This window comes from Mizuhopecten yessoensis, unplaced genomic scaffold (assembly GCF_002113885.1).
Source record: "Mizuhopecten yessoensis strain PY_sf001 unplaced genomic scaffold, ASM211388v2 scaffold8213, whole genome shotgun sequence".
Lineage (NCBI taxonomy): Eukaryota > Metazoa > Mollusca > Bivalvia > Pectinida > Pectinidae > Mizuhopecten > Mizuhopecten yessoensis.
In genome coordinates this window covers 1,298,320-1,323,332 of record NW_018407435.1, presented here as the reverse complement: position 1 = coordinate 1,323,332, position 25,013 = coordinate 1,298,320, and the positions used below count along the sequence as shown (strand labels likewise).

The following is a 25,013-nucleotide window of genomic DNA, read 5'->3' as shown; positions in this document are numbered from 1 at the left end:
GGAATACTGTTATTATAATAATAATACCCCGATAAACTGCCAGTGTTAATGTGTACACAATACTTTCTGTAGGTCAGAGGGATACTGTCAGAGGCGTAGCTACAGAAACCCTTTTTGGGTGTGAATTCAATTAGGAGCAGGTCCAGGGCGGGCAGGGTAATGTAAGGGGACAAAGGGTACAACAGGCAATGCTTTTGTTTTGCGGCTGACTGACAATAATACCCCGTTATACTGCCATCCATCCAGGGAAATGTCGCTTTGTCGAGAATTTAACAACAGTATATATCAAACAGTTTCCGACTTGAAAACAGTCATTTGTAACGGTACTGGCTGTTATTTATTAATAACAATATCTCTCGTTGGTTGGTTTATCTTAGCGCTATAAAACAGAGATATAAATTTAGTAGGTATGTTAAAATAGATGTACAATCAAGTGTTATTGTTAGTAATTATTAACTAAAGCTAGATGTTTCTAAAATGACTTCTATTTGTCGGTGTACATAATATATATGGTGCATGTTTAATCCCTTTCACTGTAACTGCGGGGCAGTATTATACAATGAAAGTATGTTGATGAGGTTGATTCATGATCATATCGCTCGAAATCAACACTGCACAATAAGTATACTGCTTTATCATTTCAAAATTAATGATTAACAAAATAATCTGCCACTTTTTATTTTTAAAAGAACAACAAAACAAACAGAGATATATTTATATAAACACCAGCCCGCGGAACTACAGTTTTATTGTTGTACGTAAAATGACGTTCGTGTCACATAGTTTGATTATATTTGTCTAACACAGAAACAAATTGCAACAAAAATGATGACGTTGGTTGACAAATCATATGCGCATGTCAACATGACTGACGTCACATTATGAAATGACTTCAAATCTATTGTGACGTCAGTCGCGTTGACATGCGCATTTTAGATTTTCCAACTGACGTGTATGTCCTGTTAATAAAACGAAAAGAGCTAGTAGAAACTTTTGAACGTGTCCAAGTCGGCGCAAGAAGGGCTTTCATAGTTTCTGTGCCTTCGTCTGGAAGGGCGCCAGTTGTGGCAGAATTACTTCGCGGTATTCTGCCATTCCCAATAATGGGACAATCATGATATTAGCTGGCAGCTTTATCAGCTGCAGCGAAGATTTCCCAATGTTCGAATGATTAAGTAGTATATAAAGTATCAAGCGGGACGGTATTGACATTTATTTCCGCAAGCCGCGAGTTCAAGTTCAAAGGTCAAAATGAAAACAAAAACAATAGTGACATTTGGAATTTTGCGAACCAAGTTCAATAGGTTCACGCGTCAATTTTGTTTATTCCTAACGGTGAGTAGGGCCTCTGAGAAAAAACAAAAGATCAAAATTAATTCTGAATATTTTTTACAGCAATTTAATACGTTGAAGTGATCTCGTTACGTATTCAGCACGTCAATTCGTTCTCCAATGTTGTTCGGTTCGAGTTTTCATAAAACACGTTGAAATTTAACATATTGTATTTGGTTTGTTTGCCTTTTACGTACTTTTAACAGCTATCGTCATTTAAGGACGTGCCGGGTTTATGGTGGTGGAGGAAAGCCAGAGTTCTCGACTGCCCCATGTAGGTTTCGAACCCGCGACCCATTGGTGGAGAGCTAGTGGTGGCAGAATGTCAGACGTCTTAACCACTTGGCCATCGCGGCCCAATAATAGATATGCATATATGCAAAACTGTCGACCATTTCAAACAAAATGTCATTGTCATAAACGTCACAATATACTATGACGCCCACTATGTGGTGATGACGTAGTTTAACATCGACAAGCGCGTTTGGGATTTGACAGCCAACTTTAACTTTGCAGGCTTACAATTAAAGTAAAATGATCTATAATATGCACGAATAATGTGTAGGGAAACATATATAAATAAATACAACATATATATATATATCTGTCTGACGTCGTCGATTGAAATCGTTTATTTCGCAGACGTGCAATATATTGAAGCTCCGACGTCTTATAAAGAAATTTATTCTATTCCTGGTGATTATCAGATGTTGTATTACCCTAGTAGCCGAACTATTTTTATGTTCGGAACTTATCGGTTGTTAACCATTGATCAAATAGATGAATTGAAACAAGAATGAGCTGCGAACGTTTTAGCGTCATTTTACGGTATGATAACGTGACGTCAATATTCCGTCCTTAGCATCATTTTGTCCGCGGATCAAGTTAAAATTAAACATCAATACGGTATCATAACGAATGATGTTTTGCAGAACATATAAGATGATTTAAAGAACAACTGTAGGTGTACAAAAGCATTATACCACACAAATATGTTCCTCTGACGTCACAGCTTACACTTGTTTATTGGATATATTTCTTTCGGTATGAAGTCCTTGTGGATGAATTTATACGCGCAATGTAATCTGGGTTGTCCATCGGGAACCATCGGCACATAAGTATTTCCTTTAATACTTATGATAATGTTTTGCAGACATCCTTCGTCACAATCACCGTATTGATGTATAATTTCCTTCTGGAAAGTATTTTCTCGCTTACGGAAAGTGCCGACAGTTACCGAGTGTCTGGGTTGTCAGATGAACACATAGATCTATACTGACTTTGTTGTCATGTAGTTGACGGCTGATTACAATGATTCAGTTGCCGTTTTGTTGTAGCACAAATGTGTACATCACGGCATTTTAATCATTCACATCAACGACAGCTTTGCAAACATCGTAAATGAAATTAAATCGAGTTCTTTTTTTTTTATAAACTTTGCTTCCATTTTTATGACAAGACTGGTATGACCAGTACAAATCAATGATGGCGCTTTCAAATGACATGCCATTTGTTTTTAGATTATCCGTTTTTTAAATCGTGACTAATTCAATTGAGATACCAATGAGTATTCATGTTGGTTTCCTTGATAGGTTCCCAGGAGCTTCTAATTCTCAGAGTACAGTAAATATGGCCAGACAAGAAGCCACTGTGTGTATACACAGACCGGCGTCTGTATCGTGATTCGACAGAACTGATCGTCTAATGGTAATCAAACAAGAAGTTTCGCAACCGATCGATCCAGGTTTGGTGCCTGTGCAATCTCAAACATGTCGCAAATCTGCTCGGCAATTTATAAAGCTTTTAACAAATTTTTGAAAAATTGCTGAAAAATGTCAAAGGTACAGCCATATCTTGCAAGCTTGTATGGCGACAAAGAATTTCGTTATCACAGTCATGTAATATTTATACAGAGCAGCTCATGATACGCCGTGAAAATGCATCGTTTTTATGCAGTCTTTTGAGCCAGATGTTACCGATAACTGTTTCTTTGTAAAACTAAAAGTGCCCGGACGTTGTCGTCAACTTTATTGAAATTGATAGAAGATGATAACGACTCTCTAGTTCAGAAATATCAGTGTTGCTATGCAACAAGATAACAAGCATCGCAAATCAAGCTGACCGCGATAAATGCATTTTGAACAAAAAATACTAACCTTCCTATATGGTTAATATATATCTACTATAATAATGCAAAAATACAGTTCACACTAAACTACTTCCATCCACCAATATCTAAAACTATCCAACACCATTCACTGAAAACATACGAATCGTTGAACCACACACCGAAGGGTATGGATCTAGCACACACATAAGGGCATGAATCTAGCACACACCGAAATACATGGATCTAACACACACCGAAGGTTATGAATCTAACTTACACTTAAAGGCATAGGTCTTACCACACGCCGAAGGGCTTGGATTTACCACACACCGAAATACATGGATCTAACACACACCGAAGGTTATGAATCTAACTTACACGTAAAGGCATAGGTCTTACCACACACCGAAGGGCATGGATCTAGCACACACGTAAAGTTAGGATCTACCACACACCAAAGGGCATGCATCTAACTTACACGTAAAGGCATGGATATTACCACACACAGAAGGGCACGGATCTACCACACACAGAAGGGCACGGATCTACCACACACACAGAAGGGCATGACTCTACCACACGCCAAAGGGCTTGGATCTACCACACACCGAAGGGCTTGGACCTACCACACACAGAAGGGCATGGATATAACACACACAGAAAGGGCATGGATCTAACACATACCGAAGGGCATGGATCTACCACACACCGAAAGGCTTGGATCTACCACACACCGAAAGGCTTGGATCTACCACACACCGAAAGGCTTGGATCTAACATACACCGAAAGGCATGGATCTACCACACACCAAAAGGCTTTGATCTACCACACACCGAAAGGCTTGGATCTACCACACACCGAAAGGCTTGGATCTAACACACACCGAAAGGCATGGATCTAACACACACCGAAAGGCTTGGATCTACCACACACCGAAAGGCTTGGATCTAACACACACCGAAAGGCATGGATCTAACACACACCGAAAGGCTTGGATCTACCACACACCGAAAGGCTTGGATCTAACACACACCGAAAGGCATGGATCTAACACACACCGAAAGGCTTGGATCTACCACACACCGAAAGGCTTGGATCTAACACACACCGAAATACATGGATCTAACACACACCGAAGGTTATGAATCTACCACACATCGAAAAAGCACGCATTCAGTTAAGAGAAACAAGAAAAAACATGAAAAACCCCCAACAAATTAATGACGTATTATTATCCATGTAATTGTTCGAATTCACAACAGATGTATCTGGAATCATTTACTGGATTCGACACCTTTCATACATTCATTTCATCATGCGCAGTCACAGAATCCAAAAGAAACACGAACGTTTACTGAAAATCAATTAAATAAAAAGACCTCCTCTTCTGAATCGCTGAAATTAAAAAAAAAAGTGCAATCCTGTTTGGAGTTTGGATGATAGCAGAAAACGTTTGAAATGGATTTTTAGACTGATGTTGAAGTAGTGTAGGGAATTTGTAGCGCTTGTTGCCATGGCAATGTAGTGTGCAGAATATAGATTATCATGGCAAACTCATTAGGTGGAACGAGATACAAAATACCACGTGCAAATATCGAGAGATCGTCTCTTTTATGTATAGTCATCTCTTTGCTCGATAGTAATTAAAATTAAAGTTAAAAGCTTTCAACCTATATTTCAATATGAAGTTTATTGAAAACATATTGATGAAATGTAACCTAGTTTCGTAAGTTATATTCTGAGCTGTAAATCATTTTTTATAAAAGGCAGTGTATGGTTTGTTTTCTTCTTGTTATGGGTCCGTGTTTCAAACGGCTGATTTCAAGTGTCATGCAACTTTATTACTACAGCACATTTATAAACCATAATACCCAACCAAGATCCTCTTATAGTAAGTACTCCATTCTGTAGATATCTTGCTGAATAAAATAAATATGCCACCGCCGACCGTGATCGAACTTGCGGCCTGACGCACCTAAACTGAACTATGATGCTCCTTATGACGATCGAATTATCCGGAAGTTGGCCTTGATTGCCTGCCTAAGTACCGTCTCTTTCCGCTAGGTTGCGCTCTTGGATACCTTTTTTGTGTCGATGTGAAGACTGGCGGAGTGTCGATATCTGTTTGTCAGTCACTTGCTTTTTTGTTCATGATGTATAGCAAATCAATGTGTCCATCCAAAGCTAAGCTTATATAAGACATCAGGAATCGTTAACTAACTAAACCATTCCCCTTCTTAAGGACAAAGATGCTTGGGAGTACCAATTGTGTCCTTCATTGCTGGCAATAAACTGTTTTAACTAAACTCTCTTGGCCCTCTTCTCTTTAAAAGCAATAAAATAAGTAAGGTAAGGTCGATATAATTTTAGAGGGGCCAATCGGTTTTATCCGAAACACCTCGTAACTTTGCGGTTTCTTTTTCGGAAGAAAGGGCAACGGTGTTCCGGATGCAATCGATTCATGTTCACGTGAAAAAAACCCAGCCAAAATTATTATTTGACTGAATATGTGGCGACACTGTCCCTACATTTATCTGCCCGTCTGATTTCATTGTTTACATAATCATGATAGAACCGTCGTTATTTCAATATTTTCAAGTGCATCGTGGTCAGCGCTATTGCTTGTACATAACGTACCTCGGTTGGGTTAGATAAAGAAGCTGTGAAAACACTCAGTAGACAACATAGATTGCTTCTACTTGAAATATCACCAGTCAGGCTTTTTTTTTTATACATTCAGGAAATCAAGGAATCATTGCCACAGAGATAGTAACTTTACCAATGACATTTCTCGCGTCGATGTAAAATATCGACCACATGCTCCAAGCCATTCCGGTGTAATTTCAAAGCCTGCAATATTTTTCATTATTAAATTTCTACCACGGGGAATGACAAATTATAAATTTGAATGGGTGCATGCACTTTCAAATGTCGTTCTCACTCTGTGCGGATGTAGATTTTGTTCAAATAACGACTGCATGTATGCCGACCATACATCAGTATGAATCAGAAACGATGGCGTTTTCAATGTTCTTTGAATTTTCCATATTGTTTGGCCGATACAATTCGATATATCGTAATACACACCAAAACTGAGTTTGAGAAAAACAGTTTTCTAGTCAATTCAGTCACCACTAATCCGGCTATACAACTACCCAGTTTTGTTAATCCAGTCACCACTAATCCGGCTATACAACTACCCAGTTTGGTTAATCCTGCTACCACTAATCTGTGTGTCCCAATGTCCAGCCTCTTTAATCCAGTCACCACTAATATGTTTGTCCCACTATCCTTTTCGTTAATCCTGATACCACTAATCCGGTTGTCCCAATACCCAGTCCTATTAATAAAGCCACCACTATTCTAGCTGTTCATTTATCAGGTTTTGTTAACCCAGCCACCACAAATCCGCTTATTCCACAACCCACTCTCTTTAAACTAGCCCACCCCTCCTGCAGGTGGGGGTCGGGAAAAGAATACACCTGCTGTTATTCACTGCATGTATCGTAGGAGGCGACCAATGAGAGAACCCACTGTAGAATTGGGGATTTGCTTTGGTGTCCTCCAGTTGGGGACACAAAAGCGACCAAACTAAATCTGCTGCACCCATTGCAATATTTGGGATCTTTATCTTTCTTTTTACTTCTAACTACCATTTAGTTCCTAGCGCCTTGCTTGGCAACACACCTCACTTTTGGCCTTAATGTAGAGCGTTCACCCATGTGAAGAAGGCAATGGGTTTTGTCCCAAAGGCCGGGATAACCAAAGTCCTTACAAATGGTAGTTGTTATTCCCTGCTTAGCGTTCAGCATTTAGGGGAATGGCAACAACTTGTTCACCCGTTGTCAGTATAATGTGACCGGGCGGGATGCTGTGCTGGGTGCCTTCGGCATGGTGTTTCAGTGACATTTCACTATAAAGTCCGCATCAGATCCGCGCTATCACAAGGAGACAAGTACACCAGCATACCCTGTCTCATGAAACACACACGCAAGCACGCATACACTACACACACGGAGGCACGTCCTTAAATGACCTTAGCTGTTAATAGGAATTAAACAAAATTAAACCAAACTAATCATTAAACTAGCCACAACTATTCCAGCCGATCTTACCATGATATCACGGACAAACGGAAAACTGTGTCGTACAATTAAACCCACGATTGGATTGCAAACGCAATATTTTCTTTGTACACTCCTCAGATAAACCTATCGACCAAAAATACCGTTGTTATCTAATAATAGCAAAAACCATTACACGTGATTGTTTTCAAATCGGAAACTGTCCGGGAAATCCGTCAATCTGTTTGAGTAATCGGAGATCAATCGTGTAACGAGACGTCAAATTGAAATTATGACAGGAATTCTTGAATGTTTTCTGATGAATGCATAGAAAGCACGATCTCGTTCCCGCTAAACATGACTGTTGAGACTACTACCGTTGAGATCACGAAGAACACTAAATAACATTGTTGTTGTTTTGAACGCTCATTTTGGAAATTATGTTTAATCGGAACTGCGATGCATACCATCATAAATGATAAAAGATATGTTTCAATCTTTCAATAGAAATTCTCATCAAACATCCTAAATTACAAGGATGTTCATTCGTTTTCATTTTGATGCATTATTCCCTATATTTACCCCGGCAAATTGATGGTCGGTCACTTGCTAGAAACAGTTTCTAAAGACAATATGAAATCAGTTTGGCAACAGCGTGTTCAAAATTCAATTAGTTGGACCCCATGAATAGGCGAAAAATAACAGTAAACAATACACAAGCTGGGAGTGTTTAAATGAACCATGTCCTCGTAATGAAAATACGTTTTGCTTTCCATCTATCTGTATTATCATTACAGGACAAGGGGGCTTTTTGTTTACCAAAACCGTTAATCATTCCCTACACAACATACATATTCTATGATTCATCCATCCGCACGTGCCTGGCGTCAAAAAGTGACCCCTATAGCGTACACAGTCCGCCGACTCAGCAACGCGTTCACAAATTTAATATTCGTTTACAATTGCTATGCGATAACGCATTGCAACCTATTGCGAGGCGCCCGTGCTCTTGCTGTCAAATATTCTAGCTCATGGCGACAGACACAAACAATATAGTTTCTGACTTCCCGAATGTGATATTTGGAATTATATTTCGTTGTCTGCTGCAGACATTAAGTTTTAACCAAATTATTGAAATGTCAAATGCTTTTTCTTTTTTCATTTTCATGCGGGCAAAAGCATTTTTACTTTTCTATCTTTAAGCTTTATTGATATTCTATACTTTTGTTTGACACTTGTTATTTACAAAAAAATAAGTTCTGAATTTTCCCAAACCAAATGTACTGACAAGTAACGACCTTTATACGATATATATAACATGTACCAAAATCAGTTGATCGGCTGAAACCCCTATTTTCAATTATAGTTTCAACAGTTCCGCATTATCTTCTAATCGCCAATCGGAACCATTTGGTGATTATCGTTAGACGAGAAAAAAATATTTTCACCGAAGAAGAACGTGGAATGTGTGTTTTTTTGTTTTTTTTTGTTTTGTTTTTTAATGTGTTTATTGCAGTCGGACCACTTCGCCCTTTTCCGTCCCATGCTCGAAACTGTCGAGCGTGATCAGACTGGTTTTTACTAGAAATTATGTAAGCTTACGCTCGCCATCGGGAACCGTCGACACTTTCCGTAATATTTTCTCGTTAACGGAAAGTGCCGACGATTCCTGATTGCTAAGTCTCGTTGTTGTCGAAAAGATGCTTGATCAAAGTCAATTAGAGTATTGGCGTGTTCGCTTCATGGTTAGTCAATATATCAACAATATTATCGACAATTAATCAACGGCTCGTTAGCTTTCCCTTCGATTTTGTTTTTGAAACAGTCGAAACTTTATTTACGTTTTCATAAAAAGATCAGTAACAAATTAAACGGATTATATCACATTTTTCAAAAAACCATCAGGAGTTTTCGGTCCTTCCGTTTATCTGTCAGATATTATTTTTGTACAATAATTCTTTGAATATTGATTGATACACAAAGGCAGTACTCAAAAGAATCGTCTCAAAACGTATCGTTATACGAGACAGTTGGTGATCACGAGAACACCTGTTGCTCGTAATTAATATCGATCAACGAAATACATGACACGAGGACTGTACAAATACTGACGTATACAGGGCTAATTGAAAAATATATTGTGTAAGGGTTAGAAATGAGAAAAATAATCACATACATGGCGCGAGTCAGGGGTGTTTAGTTCCCACGTACACGGAGAGACTGCTCTATACCCTGGTATTGGTGCCTCCGTTAATTTGTACTAGTTTAATGTCACTTTTATGATTCGAGTTGATATTGATAATGTTTTCTTACACTTATACCTTTAAATCGTTTATCAGACCATCTAGTTTCAGTAGGGTAGGAGTTTCACCACCTGTGATACCGTGCAGACTTTTAGAATTGCATCCGTCAGTCCGTCTTCACGTGGCTGTACTTGTGTATAAGGAGCGGCGAGAAAATGCGCTGCCAGACAAGGGCTCGAATCAGGGACCATCCGAATGATAGACGAACGCACTATACCTGGTCGCCTACGATCGACCCAGTCTAGTTCTGGTACATTCCTCCCTCCTTAAACAAAGTCGTCGACCCCGGAGACACACAAGACCCCATAACACTTTATGAGCGTATTGGGTGCAAAATGTAGTTGGAGCAGGAAAATGCACGGCCATACCGGGGTTCGAACCCGGAAACATCAGAACTCTAGATGGTCGCTCTACCAATTGAGCTACCTGGTCGCCGACCCAGTCCAGTTACGCTACATTTAACTTCTTGACGGCTCAGTGGTTCAATCGATGAACATGTTTTACGATTGTACAAAGTATATACAGTTATAAATGCCTGTCTGGGTCATATAGTCGCTTTTGTTTTGAAGAAACGTTTAACCTGAACTGTATTATGACTATCGGGCGTGACGTTCACAACTCTCGAATCGGTATCTCCCCAAGGTCAAGGTCAAGTGAAAATAACTTAATTATATTGTAGTCGAAACTATCGTGCCTGAACGGTACCATCTATCGTGTCTGTTTTGTGAACATCAATACCATGGGAAGGGGTCAACGATCACCTCATTCAAATGATCGCTCGGACAAAGACTTATAAACGATCGAATCTGTTTTGTATACCAAAATTGTACCATAGTAACTGGGATCAATTATAGTGAGTGACCAGTGTCAGTGAAAGACATATTTTCGTACCTTTCTCCTTTGTACAATTAATGAATTTATAAGTTTTAATTGGATATAGTATATAATTTTAGCACACCTGGCAGCTGAATTGGTGAAAGAGGGGGGCATAGTTAAGTCCTCTACGGGCACTGGATGTTGGGTTACTCGTTTGTTGTATCATGGTATTCACTCTCGAATCTCTAGGGGTAACGCTCAGTTACGTTCCCGGCACCCCGGGGTATCTCATACCAAAATTGAAGGCACGCGGCACGTGGCTATTTGATTGGTCTCAGGTTTTAAATAAACCTTGCTAAATGCAAGGCTGAGCCTGCTATACTGCTAATTCTTGTACTTCAGTTCGACTACCAGACGGCGCCTCCATCTTTTCTGCAGAAGCATGCGCCATTGGTTTGGCCCTCGACCATATCGATGAACACCGCATTAAATAGTCAATCATTTGTTCAGACTCTCTATCTGTCCAACAAAGTTTACTGTTTCGAAATCCTAAATACACACTCGTACAAAACCTTTCTTTTTGAATATCTCGTATCTTAAAAAAATCTGAAATAACTTTACTATGGATTCTGAGCCATGTTGGAATTAAAGGCAACGAATTTGTTGACAGGGCAACACAAAATTCGTTAAATCTCCAACAAACAAATATCAAACTACTATATACAGATTTTAAACCTATTATTAGTACAGTCATTCAAAATGCATGGCAGCAACGCTGGTCTCTCGAGACCAGCAACAAACTTTTCAAAGTACAACCAAAACTTAAAACATCTGTTCCCAGTCGGAAAATTCGCAGAGAGGAGGTTGTCCTCGCTCGGCTCCGTACTGGGCACACATATCCTACTCACCCACCTTCATGACACTATATTTACATTGGAACATATTTTTAATAGAATGTTCCGATTTTAAATACATTCGTGATAACGTCTTTCGAGTCCCGGATATGAAAACTCTTTTCAGTTCCGTGGACTCGAAGACATTATTAAACTATTTGAAAGACATCGGTCTATTCTATAGAGACTCTGATGTCTTTTAACCCACCTTACCCCCTTTGACGTTATATATATTACATAGTCCATATTATCTTTTCGTTATCTCTTTTATTATTTTAACCCCCTTTTTATTTTAATTATCTGCACATACAATGCGAAAGCTTTTTAAAAATGAACATTTTTATCTGATTTTATCTTCGTCACTTACATGTTTGTTTATTTATTTATTTTTTAAATGACCACAGCCGTCGATGGGCTGTTAAACACAAACAAACAAACAAACAAACATCGACTTTGTCATGTGCATAGAGCGTACGTGAGTATTCCGTCTTTGCGTATTGCAGAGTTATCTTCTCTTGGGAGCAGGTATTGATTGTAACGTCATTGGTTTGTGTGAGAAAATTACATCGTTTTCCCAAAAGTTGATGACGTTACTCTCACAAACCGATGACGTAACAATCGATACCTGCTCACAAGAGAAGAAAACTCTGCAATACGCAAAGACGGAATAACCCTTGTAGGATGGGGGATCACTGCATGGTGTTGCACACGAACTCATAATGAAGTTCAGAGCTCGATCGCACCCTTTTAATCCAACAAGTGCGGTCATAACAATTCCTTCATAAATAGTCTGTAATTGAATTGTTTTGAATTATCGACATTTATATCTTTTCTCAAAATACATATTTGTCAAAGGATTTAATTCTCGGCTTACAAAGGCGGGATTGAGCGAGTGTATTACAAGTGTCGTGTAAGTAGTATATAAACACACTAACTGCGTCAGATTAAGTACACAGCCGATAGACACTTTATGTCAATATGTGATTGCAGAAAAAAATACGTCCCAGGCGCTGCATATTATGCACAAAAACCACTCAGGGCGATTAAAGGACATTCTAAGGCAGCGCTTACTCAGCTAATGGTTACTTCCGGTACGAGACTCACAGGATGACGTTGTCTGTCCATTACGTTTAATAGTAAATCTATAGAACCTTCCGCGCAGCACTAGCAATCGGGATGCGCGAGTCATTGTTAAAAATATTCCTCTATGCGACGGATTTCATCGAGAATCAAAGAGTCATTACATTACAGGAACGATGATTTGATCAGGGCTCGTGACGGTATGCTCAAACATGAATTCTGTACTCAAACCAACTTTCTTGTAACTCGCTTAAATCATGTCAAACGATCAAAAAGTCAAATGTCAACATTGAAAGCAGTTTTGGCTTTAATTTTCTGCAATGTTTTTCCAAATCATTAACAAAATGATTTTTTTCTTTAATTTGTAGCGGGACCAAGAAATTCGGCTGGAGCACAAAATCTATGCTTGAGCATGAAAACGGTACTCGGTCAGGAGAAGCGTACTGGTCCAACTGTTCTACAGTAATCCGAGATGAAATTGAGGGGAGGTTACTGTATATAAGAAAAATCACAATGCAGCGGAGCGGGGATCCTTAAAGGGGGCTCACTCTTATACATATTGGGATGTGTTTAAGAAGGACACTAAAATTGTGCCTTTTGTAATAAATCCTTCTGCGTGGATATAGGATGTCATTTACATACAAAATATTCATGTTTTCAACGATGTCAAGCAATTTTCACTCCCACTTGAAACTTGAGTTTTTCGGAGAGAAAGTTTAGTTGGGTCCAGATTCAGACTTCGAAATCCTTCAAACATTTCTACACATACCATAACTGGAGAACGGTATTTCCCCAATTGTTGAATTAAGCCCATAATACATCTACTACTTATACTCCCAATAACAGATGCCCCAGCACACAGACTGTGTCCCAATTAGCAGGTCCCTGTGATTAACAATTAATAAAAATGTGATCAATGCTGCGCTGTCACGCTGTCCTCAATATGCCGGGTAGACGGGTTAATCGATAGTTTATTGATTAGTCATAACAACAGCAAATCCATACCCACTCTTGTGGTTCCACAATTCCTCCGGAAAACTACCATTTACCAGTCTCATGTCACCGACACAAGGGTCTCGGGTTAAAAGGATGACGCAAACGATTGGGGTGTGATAACGCCCAGATATCGCTGTTCTTACTATTTCTTTAATCACCATTTACGATGAAAAGCAATTGAATGCTCCTGGCTCTTGAGCTCGATATCCGTGCGCCTTCAAAACTCCTTGTTAGCTTAAAAGAGCACAAACATCTTTTGTAAACATTACAAAAATATTATTGATGAATCCTGTTATATTCCCGTGTCTTCACTACCATTTCGTATTTCTACATTATGTATGTAGCTCTTAAACTAATCGATAAGCGAAATTTTGCGACAATATGACGTCAAGCTACCTGAATCAATCCGTCTATGATTGATTATCTTACATGCAGGTCCAGTTTTTTTCCATCATAGATGGCAGAAATGTTTCCCTTTCAATGATTGTAATCTTACACACGCACTTTTTATCGTTTCCCCTTATAGAAAGTGATTGAATCATTGAATCAATCAAATACCTAATCTAATACCTAGAAACATTACCGCCGATCAATATCAATCTTCTGGGTACAAAAAAGTCATATGTTCTTACAACAAATCATTTAGGGATTGGACGGCATCTTTATTTTTCAATTTTGATGCCAGCATGTTGCATGGTAAATATAAAAGATCTGTAACCAACTTGCGTTCGTACCGAATTAAAAATCAAATATATACCCTCTTTAGTATATTTACATTATACTTGTGTAATCATTAGTAATCTAGATACCCCCTACTGTTTGCAATATAAACGTCTCCCCTTATCACTATATTCCTGGAACAGCCTAAATTCACCTAAATGTTTGCTTCTTACGATAGTCCCACGCTATGCGGGAGGGATAGAGAAGCGCCAAAAAGATACCAGCTCCATTGCGTTCGCATGGACGCAATGTCTTCTGGAAGTTTATATATATTGACATGCAGCAGAAATGCAAGATACCAAAAGTTAATGCCACACAAGTCTAAAAAATCCACCAATTAGATAATGCCTCATGCAAGCAAACTGAGGGCATTTTATTTAATCAGTTAATGGAACCGAAAAGCCCGTAGGTATACGTAGTTGCATGCAGCATTACGCTTTTACGTTGTTACAGAATAATGCATGCACCTGGTTTGTTTAAACCAGCGAGCTAACATTTTAAACAACGCTATAGGCCACCAGATGTGGTTTACATGTAAGTATACATTAGAGAACTATAAAAGAGTCTATCTATATGTATACATCTATTTCTATAGTGACACGTGTCTCGTCACTCTAATAACAAACAGTTGTGGGAGTAATGAACTTGTGTGTTTTATAACTACACGCTGAACACACTGGAAGCGTTTCCATTTGTAGACAATGACGTCATCATTCTTAAATTAAATTGCAGTTTGACGTCATCATTCGCGGATATTTATTCCTAGGCAAACACTGGAACCCTGTGTATTTATATTTTTCTTATATAACACGAATAGTCAGATAAAAAAACCCACTTAATACATGACTTTTGGATGTAAGATTGTAAGAAACACTGGGTATATTTCGAGTTCAATAACACTGGGTATATTTCGAGTTCAATATACTAACATGTAGTCTTTGCAAACGAGATTCCTGTTACCAAGATGTTTGCGTCTAATAGTCATCACACGGTATTCAAGGTGTGAGGAGAAGCTTCAAAATGACGCTGATCAAATTGCGTGTATAGCCCTATGAACGCAATCTCTTCTAGTAATGCTTATAAAACAACTTGTAGTGAACATATAAATAATAGCTATGGGTATATATTAAAGGTTTGCTTGTACTTAGCACCGTCATCGTTATGTATTAAGTATAATTCTAAATCCATTAAGATTACATCAACAAACATACAGGACAATAACACTTTGGAGATTTAGGAAACAAGTACTCAGATTACTTGCATCATTTCACCTCAGTGTGTGTTCGTGTGATAATCATGGTCAGATTTGCGTATTAAAGAAATCCCATTCGGTCTGATAATCTTAATTTTGGCACTCAGATTTCGAATTCATAAGTTTAACTCAGTTCATTCCTACCACAGGGACTTGCGACTCAATTACAGGTTGTTTATTTATACCTATATGTTTGGAGTATCCTTAAACGTTTTACGGGTTTAGAGGAACCATTGGTACTTTTCATTTACATGCATTTTCATTTTCATTTTCATCCATCATCAGGGAATGTTGATATAAGCCCCTAAAACGGCTTATAAAACTCCCTACAGATCAGGATGTTTATATAGTAAGGCATGTTCAGGTCCCTGTGATCCTACCTCTACGTCAGATCCCCCACCCGACTTTTACGACCGACCCAATTCCAGTCGTCTAAGGTAGACGACACAGCAGTTAACAGTATGAGTGCAGCTAGATTAATCCTTACATTACTTGTTTCTTTCCAGCCATTCTTGTATACCCAGATCATGTCTTAGTATTACAGTAAGTCCAAGTTGTTGACAAAACAAAGTATATCTCCAATCCCTACCTAGAGTTGTCGTTCATTACACTAAAGAACGGCAACTCTGTGTAGAGATTTGTATTTCTCGTAGAAAAAAACCCCAATCTAATTAGATGAAAAAAACCTGTCCATAATTCGTTAAATGATTCGTACATACATCATGTTCATGAACAGGTATCATACATTAACTTTGCAATGAAAAATAAGACGAAATAGTACTTGAAATTAAATCTAGATTATTTCACATCCTACTTACATGTAACACATAAACACATAATATGAAACTTATACATGGACATCACTTTCCATAACGCAGACATCTACCGATCATACAGGCATTATACATAAAGCAAGGGTCACGTCAATACTTAACTTACAAACGAGGGCAATGTTTCGCTTCTTGGTGAACAATATCATTCACAGTGATCGAGAATATTTATCACTGAAAGTGATATTGGACAACAGTCCGCTGTCAAACGAACTTTAAATCGTGATACGGAAATAGCCCCGGCCAACATTATGTATTGCTCGACTATATTGAACCATTCCCATAGACCATCTCTTAGCTGACATTGGCCAGAGATTTCATATTTTGGCGTCGAGATATGGAAAATCATAAAGTGAGGCGAACGAATGTTCATATAGATAAGATTAATGTTTGTCTTGGCTTGGCAGCGTGCCTGAATCATTGTTATACAGCGCCAGACACCTTTCGTACATGTTCTGGTAGCCTTCTTCGATGGGGTGTGAATCCTATTTATGGTTTTAATGCTGAGAGTTAAATATATGCTGTATATTGACTTAGATCTCCATGTGTGAGTTAATACTGAAGTACTAGGTCAATAATAGCTCTCGGTATACACATTACAAAACACATACCTGTCTATTTATGAACCATAACGTTAGACACCCGGCTCTACCTGACTTGTAGGTAGAACGATAAACAGATCAGAGCGGGGATGAGTTCGGGGGTTAAGACGAACTTTCTTGACTTCCCCTTTCACATATTTGTACGGGATCAAGATTGATAAGACGTGAGAGAAGACAGTAAGTCAGGAATCTGACACCGAGCCTATGTCACTATTAATGTTTGGTCAGGAGTTAGTCCATCACCCACTTAAAGTGGTTTCGGTCAAAGAGGGGAATTAAAACAAATAACTTTCACAACGTCATTTGAATACCATTAGCACAGTGGTTTTGTATAATGTGTAAATAAAACCTTTGAAACAAATCCAAAGAAAATCATTATATATATCCTTGATTTCTGATAAGCTTCAAACTCTAAACGTATGTTTAACGGTACATTTGGCGATAATGGACATATATAATCCCACTCGGTGATGGCACAATGATCAAAAAGAACAATCTCAATCTGTCAAGTTGGACTTAAAAATACTATCCACCGTCTTTCAAGTTATTTTATATAGTATATAAGATGTCCAATTCAATTGAAAGTAAAACTAATAAACAAATATGATATTCCAAAGATGACCAAATATTTCATATATAGGTATTTCGCACAGTATATGAAAGAATCGGTCGATTCGTATATAAATGCAACCTGGAACCGTCGGCACTTTCTGTAAACGAGGAAATACGGATGAAAATTGTGTGTTTCTAGAACAGCCTCACGTATACATCGCAGCCATTATGTAAATTCCGGATGTTTTTAAATGTCTTTCTCCCTTTCGTGATTCAACGCTTCGCAATTTCCACACACGCTTCAAACTCCGCCATGACCGTTACGGTTCACCTGCGACTAACTTAACTTACTCCGGAAAGCCTTTTTGGACAAAATTTGTCTGTATTATTCCTACTTCTACTCCCGAGGTATTTCCTCGTTTACGGAAAGTGCCGACGGTTTCCGATAACATCATAATCCCGGAGTAACCTTACGTCACCTGAATGTTTGCCTCTTATGATGATCTTCCGTTATGCCCGGCATGTCATTATGACACTGACTCGATTGCACTTTGTACATGTTTGTTTATATATCACGTACTCAGTCCGGCTGATATTATGGACATGCAAAGAAGTGCAGAATGAGCAATCGATATTTCAATTAGGGCACAACATTAAAGTGCCTTTTAGGCATTATCACTTTACAAAATTGGAAAATTGTAATCCAAAATGACACTAAACATCTCTTTCAACATAGACGTCAGCTTATTACGTCATAACCACAGTTCATCATTGACGGGTGATGATCCAGTTTATCAACAATGGCGGCCAAATCAATCACACGAATAGGAAGATAGAACTCAACGGCTACTTCAGATCTAATTTTTAAGCTAAAACCTTTGGTAAGTGCGTATATGTTTATCTAAAAAAATACCACGTGTAAGATACAAAAGGTCATGACATCATTCCTTATAAGATACAAAGAGTATTGACATCTCTGTACACGAAACAAAATGTCATGACAGTGTCCGATATCAGAAAGTGGAACTGACATCCTTGTGTAAGAAACAAAAGGGTTATGGCATTGTTTTACAAGAAAGAAAGAGGGAAGGATATTCTTCTATCAGATACAAAAAGGGCAATTGCATCCCTTTTTAGGTACACAAGGGTCATGACATCGTTCTATCATGTACAAAAAGGTGGTAATGACATTGCATTATAAGATACACAAGTATCGTTTTATATAATTGCCCAAAAGTTGTTCTTTGTGTTCCATCGCAAAGTTTCTCAATTCTGGTTGTCTGTATATTTGACACTAGAGTCTATACTAGTTGATTTTATGATTCTCATGAAATGTTTCCCCACCATGTCTGTGTGGGAACGTCTAGATGACCGGGACTTCATATCGATCCCAGACCACGGAGCGTGCAGTGCTATAGTTACACCGGACATAATCCGGAAACCTAATATTTGAATTCTAATATTCATAATATATATATATGTATATATGGACAGTGTCCGTGGTCTTGCCTTGGGGTCAATACTGACCAAACTCATGGTTAGTTTGATGCGCTGTTCATTTGTAATGTATGAATAGCAACGATTTGATACTTTGTCTATATTATTTTTAATTTACTGATTAATAAATACCCAGCTCCGGTGTCAAGAGTGTTTTAGGAAGGATATTTCTTGACAAATATTTTCTATAGGAAAGTACATGTATTACTCGTAGTTTTAACGTTAAAATTTCCTCTTAAAAAAATAACAAGGAAAATATCCTTAACACTTCCCCTTAAATTTATTAAGGAAAATGTCGCTACCTTAAGATTTCTCCTTAACTTTATTAAAGAAAATGTTGGATTTTAATTTTAAGAAAACTCCTTCACTATTTCATTATTGTTTTTTATAACTGATCCACAAGGTACTGGTTTCTTTTAGAAATGAATTAATAAACTTTTTTTGCCGGAAAATAGTTCTCGATTGATGGACTGGACTTCAGACACCTGATCATGACTGAGATATTCGCAGAGTTAAAAAAAAACCATAAACTCCCTCGGGTGTAATCCTATTTTAACACAGCTGTTGATTAAATAAGTTGGTTGTATAATTTATTATGACCAAAGCACGAGAAAACTTATGCATTGATACCAACCAGGAAATTCTAAATTATACGATAAAAAAAGCAGAAAAAAACTTGAAACGAGATCACTTATGTAAGTAAGGTAACACATACACCCTTAAGCTACTGGCATTATTTAAGGTACCATACACCCTTAAGTTCCTGGCAATATTTAAGGAAGCATACATCCTTAAGGGGAAACTGTTGCAACCTCTGACGCTTCCATTGTCCTATGAGACATATCTGTCTCACAACTGTCGCCCTTGTTTATTTTTTTCATCGATTTTAATATTAGTATATACGTCATGCCCTTTAAATTAAACAAAAACCGTTAATTAGAATCCCATTTGTTAAACACTCTATATTTACTGAAACAAACAGTCTGTAATCGATTTTCTCATTCATTTAAAAATGTGGTCGATTTCATTACAATTATGATAATAAAAAAGACGAGAGTCCTATTTCTAAATGATCACAAATGTCCTCTTTATTGGATAAGGACCCAGCCTAGTGACGAGGTATAAATAACGGAGACTCAAATATCTCTATTCCTTAGATATTGATTTTTTCTATATTACAGATATATTGTTTTAGCAACGGTGATAGTACGGGAGATTGAGGCAAATTCGGCCCCGGGGTAAGTCCGACCGACCCTAATATTTTTGTTCTTGTGCAAATATTTACAACTTAGGGGATTTTGGCAGTTTAGTTGACAGGGTGGGACGAAAAAATAGCGAGGAAAAATCAAATATAAGATTGCTTGAAGGGAGAAAGTTACTCTGGGAGGGTAGAGAGAAAATCATGACCTTATTTCTTTCTAGTTTTGCGAACTTTCTGTATTTCTTATTTCTACTTATTTATATCACACGTGAAACACAAAGTACGTAAGATAAAGCGCCCTTCTTTCCCGTTTTGATCGTGAATATCCGGATTATGATGGTATACACCACAGCCCCGCTCAAACATATATAGTCCAGGACGCGCGTTAGCGCATCTTGAAAAAAGGAACGGTGAGTCAATGTTAAAATATGTATCTCATTCCTGAAAAGATGAAAATGTGTCATACAATGAATGAGTGTAAATAAAAACCTTAAGACCTAATGTAAGAATATGTTGTTCTCTAAAAGAAAACGAAAATTTATGATAATATAGATAAAAAAACAAAACTTCAAACGATTGCTGTCGCTGCGTAGGCGTCTCTATAACGCACTGGGTCTCCATTTTACAGTTTTAAATCAATTTTCATACGCAAGATACTCAGTAACTACATCAAGTTTAACAGCTTTTGGTTAAACGACAAACTCAAATGGCGTCTTCTGTGCAATTGACTTACTCGGATAATGAAATAGAAAAAATGATCTTTCATTTACGTCGGTCGACACTGTTTTCCGTTGTGTGTGTGTGTGTGTTTTTTTTCTATCTAATGTACCGTACGTATCTTTTTATATGAAAGAAGGCATGTCACTTGAAAAAACTCTGTCATGCATTAAGACAATTACGGATATAATCAAAACGTTGGATTCATCTAATTAACAGTTTGTTCAATTACCGAAAAAAATGGTTTACGTTTTCTTTGAAAATGAAAATGAAAAGCAACAGTGAAAACAGGAAATCTGAGGAGTAACGAGAGGGAAAAAATACCGAATTCAGATTAACACCCGTTGTTTACAGCAGTTTTCTGTATCGACATAATTTCTTCAGTGATACTATAGCATTCAATTGGGTTGGTACAACACTCACTGACACAATAATGTAAGTTTAATTTATCTTAATTTTTTGTCACAACAAACGTACTTTACTCCTTACCATGGACAAGGATATGGCGATTAAACAAAAAAGTGAAGTCATTGGACATTTAAAAAAAAAACACCGATTTCGTTGAAATGTTGATATATCTCATATTCGCAATATCCATGAACATTTTAGGAAAATTATTCAAAATTAATATATTGTTTAATAACTACTGCGGTTCACTATTTCATATTTGATCTCTCAATTTCATAAAACAAACAAGCAAACAACTTGTCTCTTGTAGCAATCAATCAGTGTGTTAAATATCTGGAACGCTATCTTTAGTACGATATTAGGGAAATTTAAATTGTCGACATTCTATATACGAAACACGTGCGGTTTTAACATTTTCACTCCCCGGACATTAAACATGCTTAGTTTGGAATATGTAATCCTAATTTGTAAAAAGAACTATTTTAGAAGGTCTTGATAGAATTATTCAACTCAGCCAAATTCCCGAAACACTAATACCTGACTTAAGTCGACTTCTTCAACGATTCGCCAGAATCCCACGAAGTCATAACTTTTTTTTTCAACATGGTTAAAACGTCCCCCCAAAAAAATCACAAAAATTTGATTATTGAAAATTCTAAAACTACGACTAGTAATAATTACGCACGTACAATTTCTGCGGTGATAACGAGCTTTTTTATAGTTGCATTCGGATCATTTTTCTTTTCTAATTCGACTAAATTTAGCCTGATAGAAGCTTCGACAAGACATCGTTTCACGAGAAAGTGGCATATTAATTCAATCCTTAACTCATTTATAGTAAACCATAACGCTTTCTGATCATCATACCTTTCCAAAGATCAATGATGTTTTTTTCTGTTAGGTAATAACCGCTCAAATGCATTGGCGTAACGTCACAAAGGTATAAGCCGATTAACCATGCAACTGTCAAGTACAGTGTGCTTAAAGGATAAAAAAAAACCGTTCACTTTTATATTTTTTTCAACACTTACGATACGGAAACGGGTGATAACACAGGTACGAATTTACAGGTGAGATAAAAAGATAGATTTTTTTTTAGAGTTCGCAGTGTACACGCAGAGATTCATTTGACCTCTATCACGCTGACGTTAGATATTTTTCTGAAATCATCGTTAAGTGATTGTTTACTTTTATCATGATAACATGAGTAGGACTTCTTAACCGTTGCATCACAAAGTAATTGTCACGTATTTATCATGCATTATATTTGTACTAATTATTTGGAAATAAAACAAAACGGTTACAAACAAAGGCTGTCTTTTCATTTAAACGTGGTCCCTGATGTCTAAGTTTGTAATACGGCACAATTATCACCCGAACATGACCAATAAATGACCAACAATTCACAACATATTAATAACTACCCGGTATATTTACTATATTATATAACCAAGCTAAAGAGATCATGTGAATGACTCTTAGGTCCCTGTGATATTATTGTTTTCACATCGGTCTTACCTGAATTGGATGGTAGAAAGTGCGGTCGGCGTGTCAGCTGTCCCCCGGACCGGAACCTCCCCGAGATGGCAAAGTATAACACATGACTCTCTCTACTGTCTATATAGCGTCTGACTGTCGGATTCCAGTACAGATCTAATATAATATGACGTCCCCGTGGTGCTGGTTATTTGACAAACAGAACTGACAACCCTGTCAGTGGAACCGTTTCTAGAAGCTAGCGATAATTCCAGGGTCAGGGGCGTTCTCTTCAACTCGCCCGTAGTTCCTTTTCTGTGGGTATGCACATGTGTAATAGCATCTAATTACACGTGAATAATCACAGTGTCCGCTTGCGTTATCTGGCCCTGTCACCTTCCTTAGCTATTGTTATATAAAATGGTCAGTTTTTCTTCCCACATATTGACCACCGACTCTTCCCCGTGTCGCTCACAAATACACTCAATATTCCGGCAGCAGTGTCGCCCGCTACATTGATATGAAGAGTTGAATATACATATGCTGATCCGCCAGCTCCGTGTCGTGTCTCGGTAATCTACAATCTGTTGGCCATTACCTGTATATATATAGATGTATGCGACCGATCGATTTCTAGTCCCAGGTGGCTATTGCGCCAGTGCAAGTGTATAGATCATCCCGCAAGAGAAGGAGATGTTACAGTAATCCGCTCTATAGAACACACATAATATGCATATTTAACACACACAAATGTTACAACAAAAATATTATTCAATTTCTATCTAATACATTTACTGTCATTCTTGTCGATATCGCGAGACATATATTTTTCGTTGTTTTTGAGAGTATTCATTTTCCGTGGTTCGTAAAAATATTGGTGAGCCTTGGATTTTCTGGTACGCAGGTACAGCTATTTGATGGCATTTTGTCAGGTGTTGATATAAAACATATGAGGTATAAAATACTACTTAAACCAGAAAGTTAGACCCTTCTGATATTAACCCTTTCACCCCTAGGTAACTTAAGTAGATTCTACCATACACATAAGCTTGGTGAGTCCATTTCGGTCTACATGGGTGAAAGGGTTTAACCAGTTAGAGTTCGTCTGATTTTTGCCTTCAAACCTTGTACGTAATATTTTGTCACTTGCAATTCATATCATATTATGAAAAGTCATTAGCTAAATGGATTGGATGGAATCCATTCTTGTTGGCTGTCGAGTCCTGTATCATTGTCCTGGACACAACGCCAGACTGTAATTTATTTTCAACGATTTCCAATAATAGTGAGTTAGCCAAACCATCGCGCCTGTTTATCTGTAGGAAACACACGAGTATGCAATTCAAATAAATCAACTTCCATCAGCAACATTGAATCTTTGTTTACAACTGTGTGTGTTTGTCTCGACCAGACGAACGAAACATCAATACTGCAATATGGCGCAAATACATGTAGTCTTTCAACAACCGTTTCCGGTTAAAAGAACAAAACAGGAGGACACGAAAACACAATGTAAATAAACAGTAGATAAAAAGCACGCGAAGACAAATACATAAAGGATGTTAAATGGTTTCTCGTTGAATTCCATGAATATTTCACGAGAATTGCAGAACACCCTATCGGAAACCGTTTGCACTTTCAGTAAACGAGAAAAGTATGTGTCTCGTTTACGGAAAGTGCCGACGGTTCCCGATTGGCAGAACACCGATATTTTCCCCGAGGGCTAAATATCGGTATATATTACATTGCGAATGAAATATGTTTGGTGTCCATCGGGAAATCTAATACATGTTTTAACTCGTGCAGCGACGAAAATTTTACTGCAACAAAACAGTTATGTACCATATTCTAATGACGTCATACTTGACAAGAGTTAGCGCCATTTTGAATGGGTCACTTTACGTAAACTTAATGTTTTCTGCTGATATATAATTATGGCAAACTATGCATACAAAATTTGTATCATTAGATCAATATCTAAGAGTGTTGTAAGGATGTACCGAAACATCCGTTTATTCTGACGTCGCTTTATCTGCATCCAAACAGGAAATTTGCGACTTTTATGATACGGTCGAACCGTTTTGATCGTCTAATACCAAAACCCCATATTTTCACAGTGTTACAAATACCATATTTGATATTTGTCACCGTGTAAAGGATTTC

The 25,013-nt window shown here is 37.7% G+C and overlaps 1 protein-coding gene across 1 annotated transcript in view; it reads right to left on the bottom strand.

Moving 5' to 3' along the window:
- Positions 1-23,431, bottom strand: part of LOC110455362 (cGMP-specific 3',5'-cyclic phosphodiesterase-like) — a 75,065-nt gene extending 51,634 nt beyond the window's left edge. Inside the window, exon 1 of the mRNA XM_021505455.1 lies at positions 22,893-23,431. The gene's annotated coding sequence lies outside the window, so the exon portion shown is untranslated. The remainder of the gene's footprint in view (positions 1-22,892) is intronic.
- Positions 23,432-25,013: the final 1,582 nt, after the last annotated feature.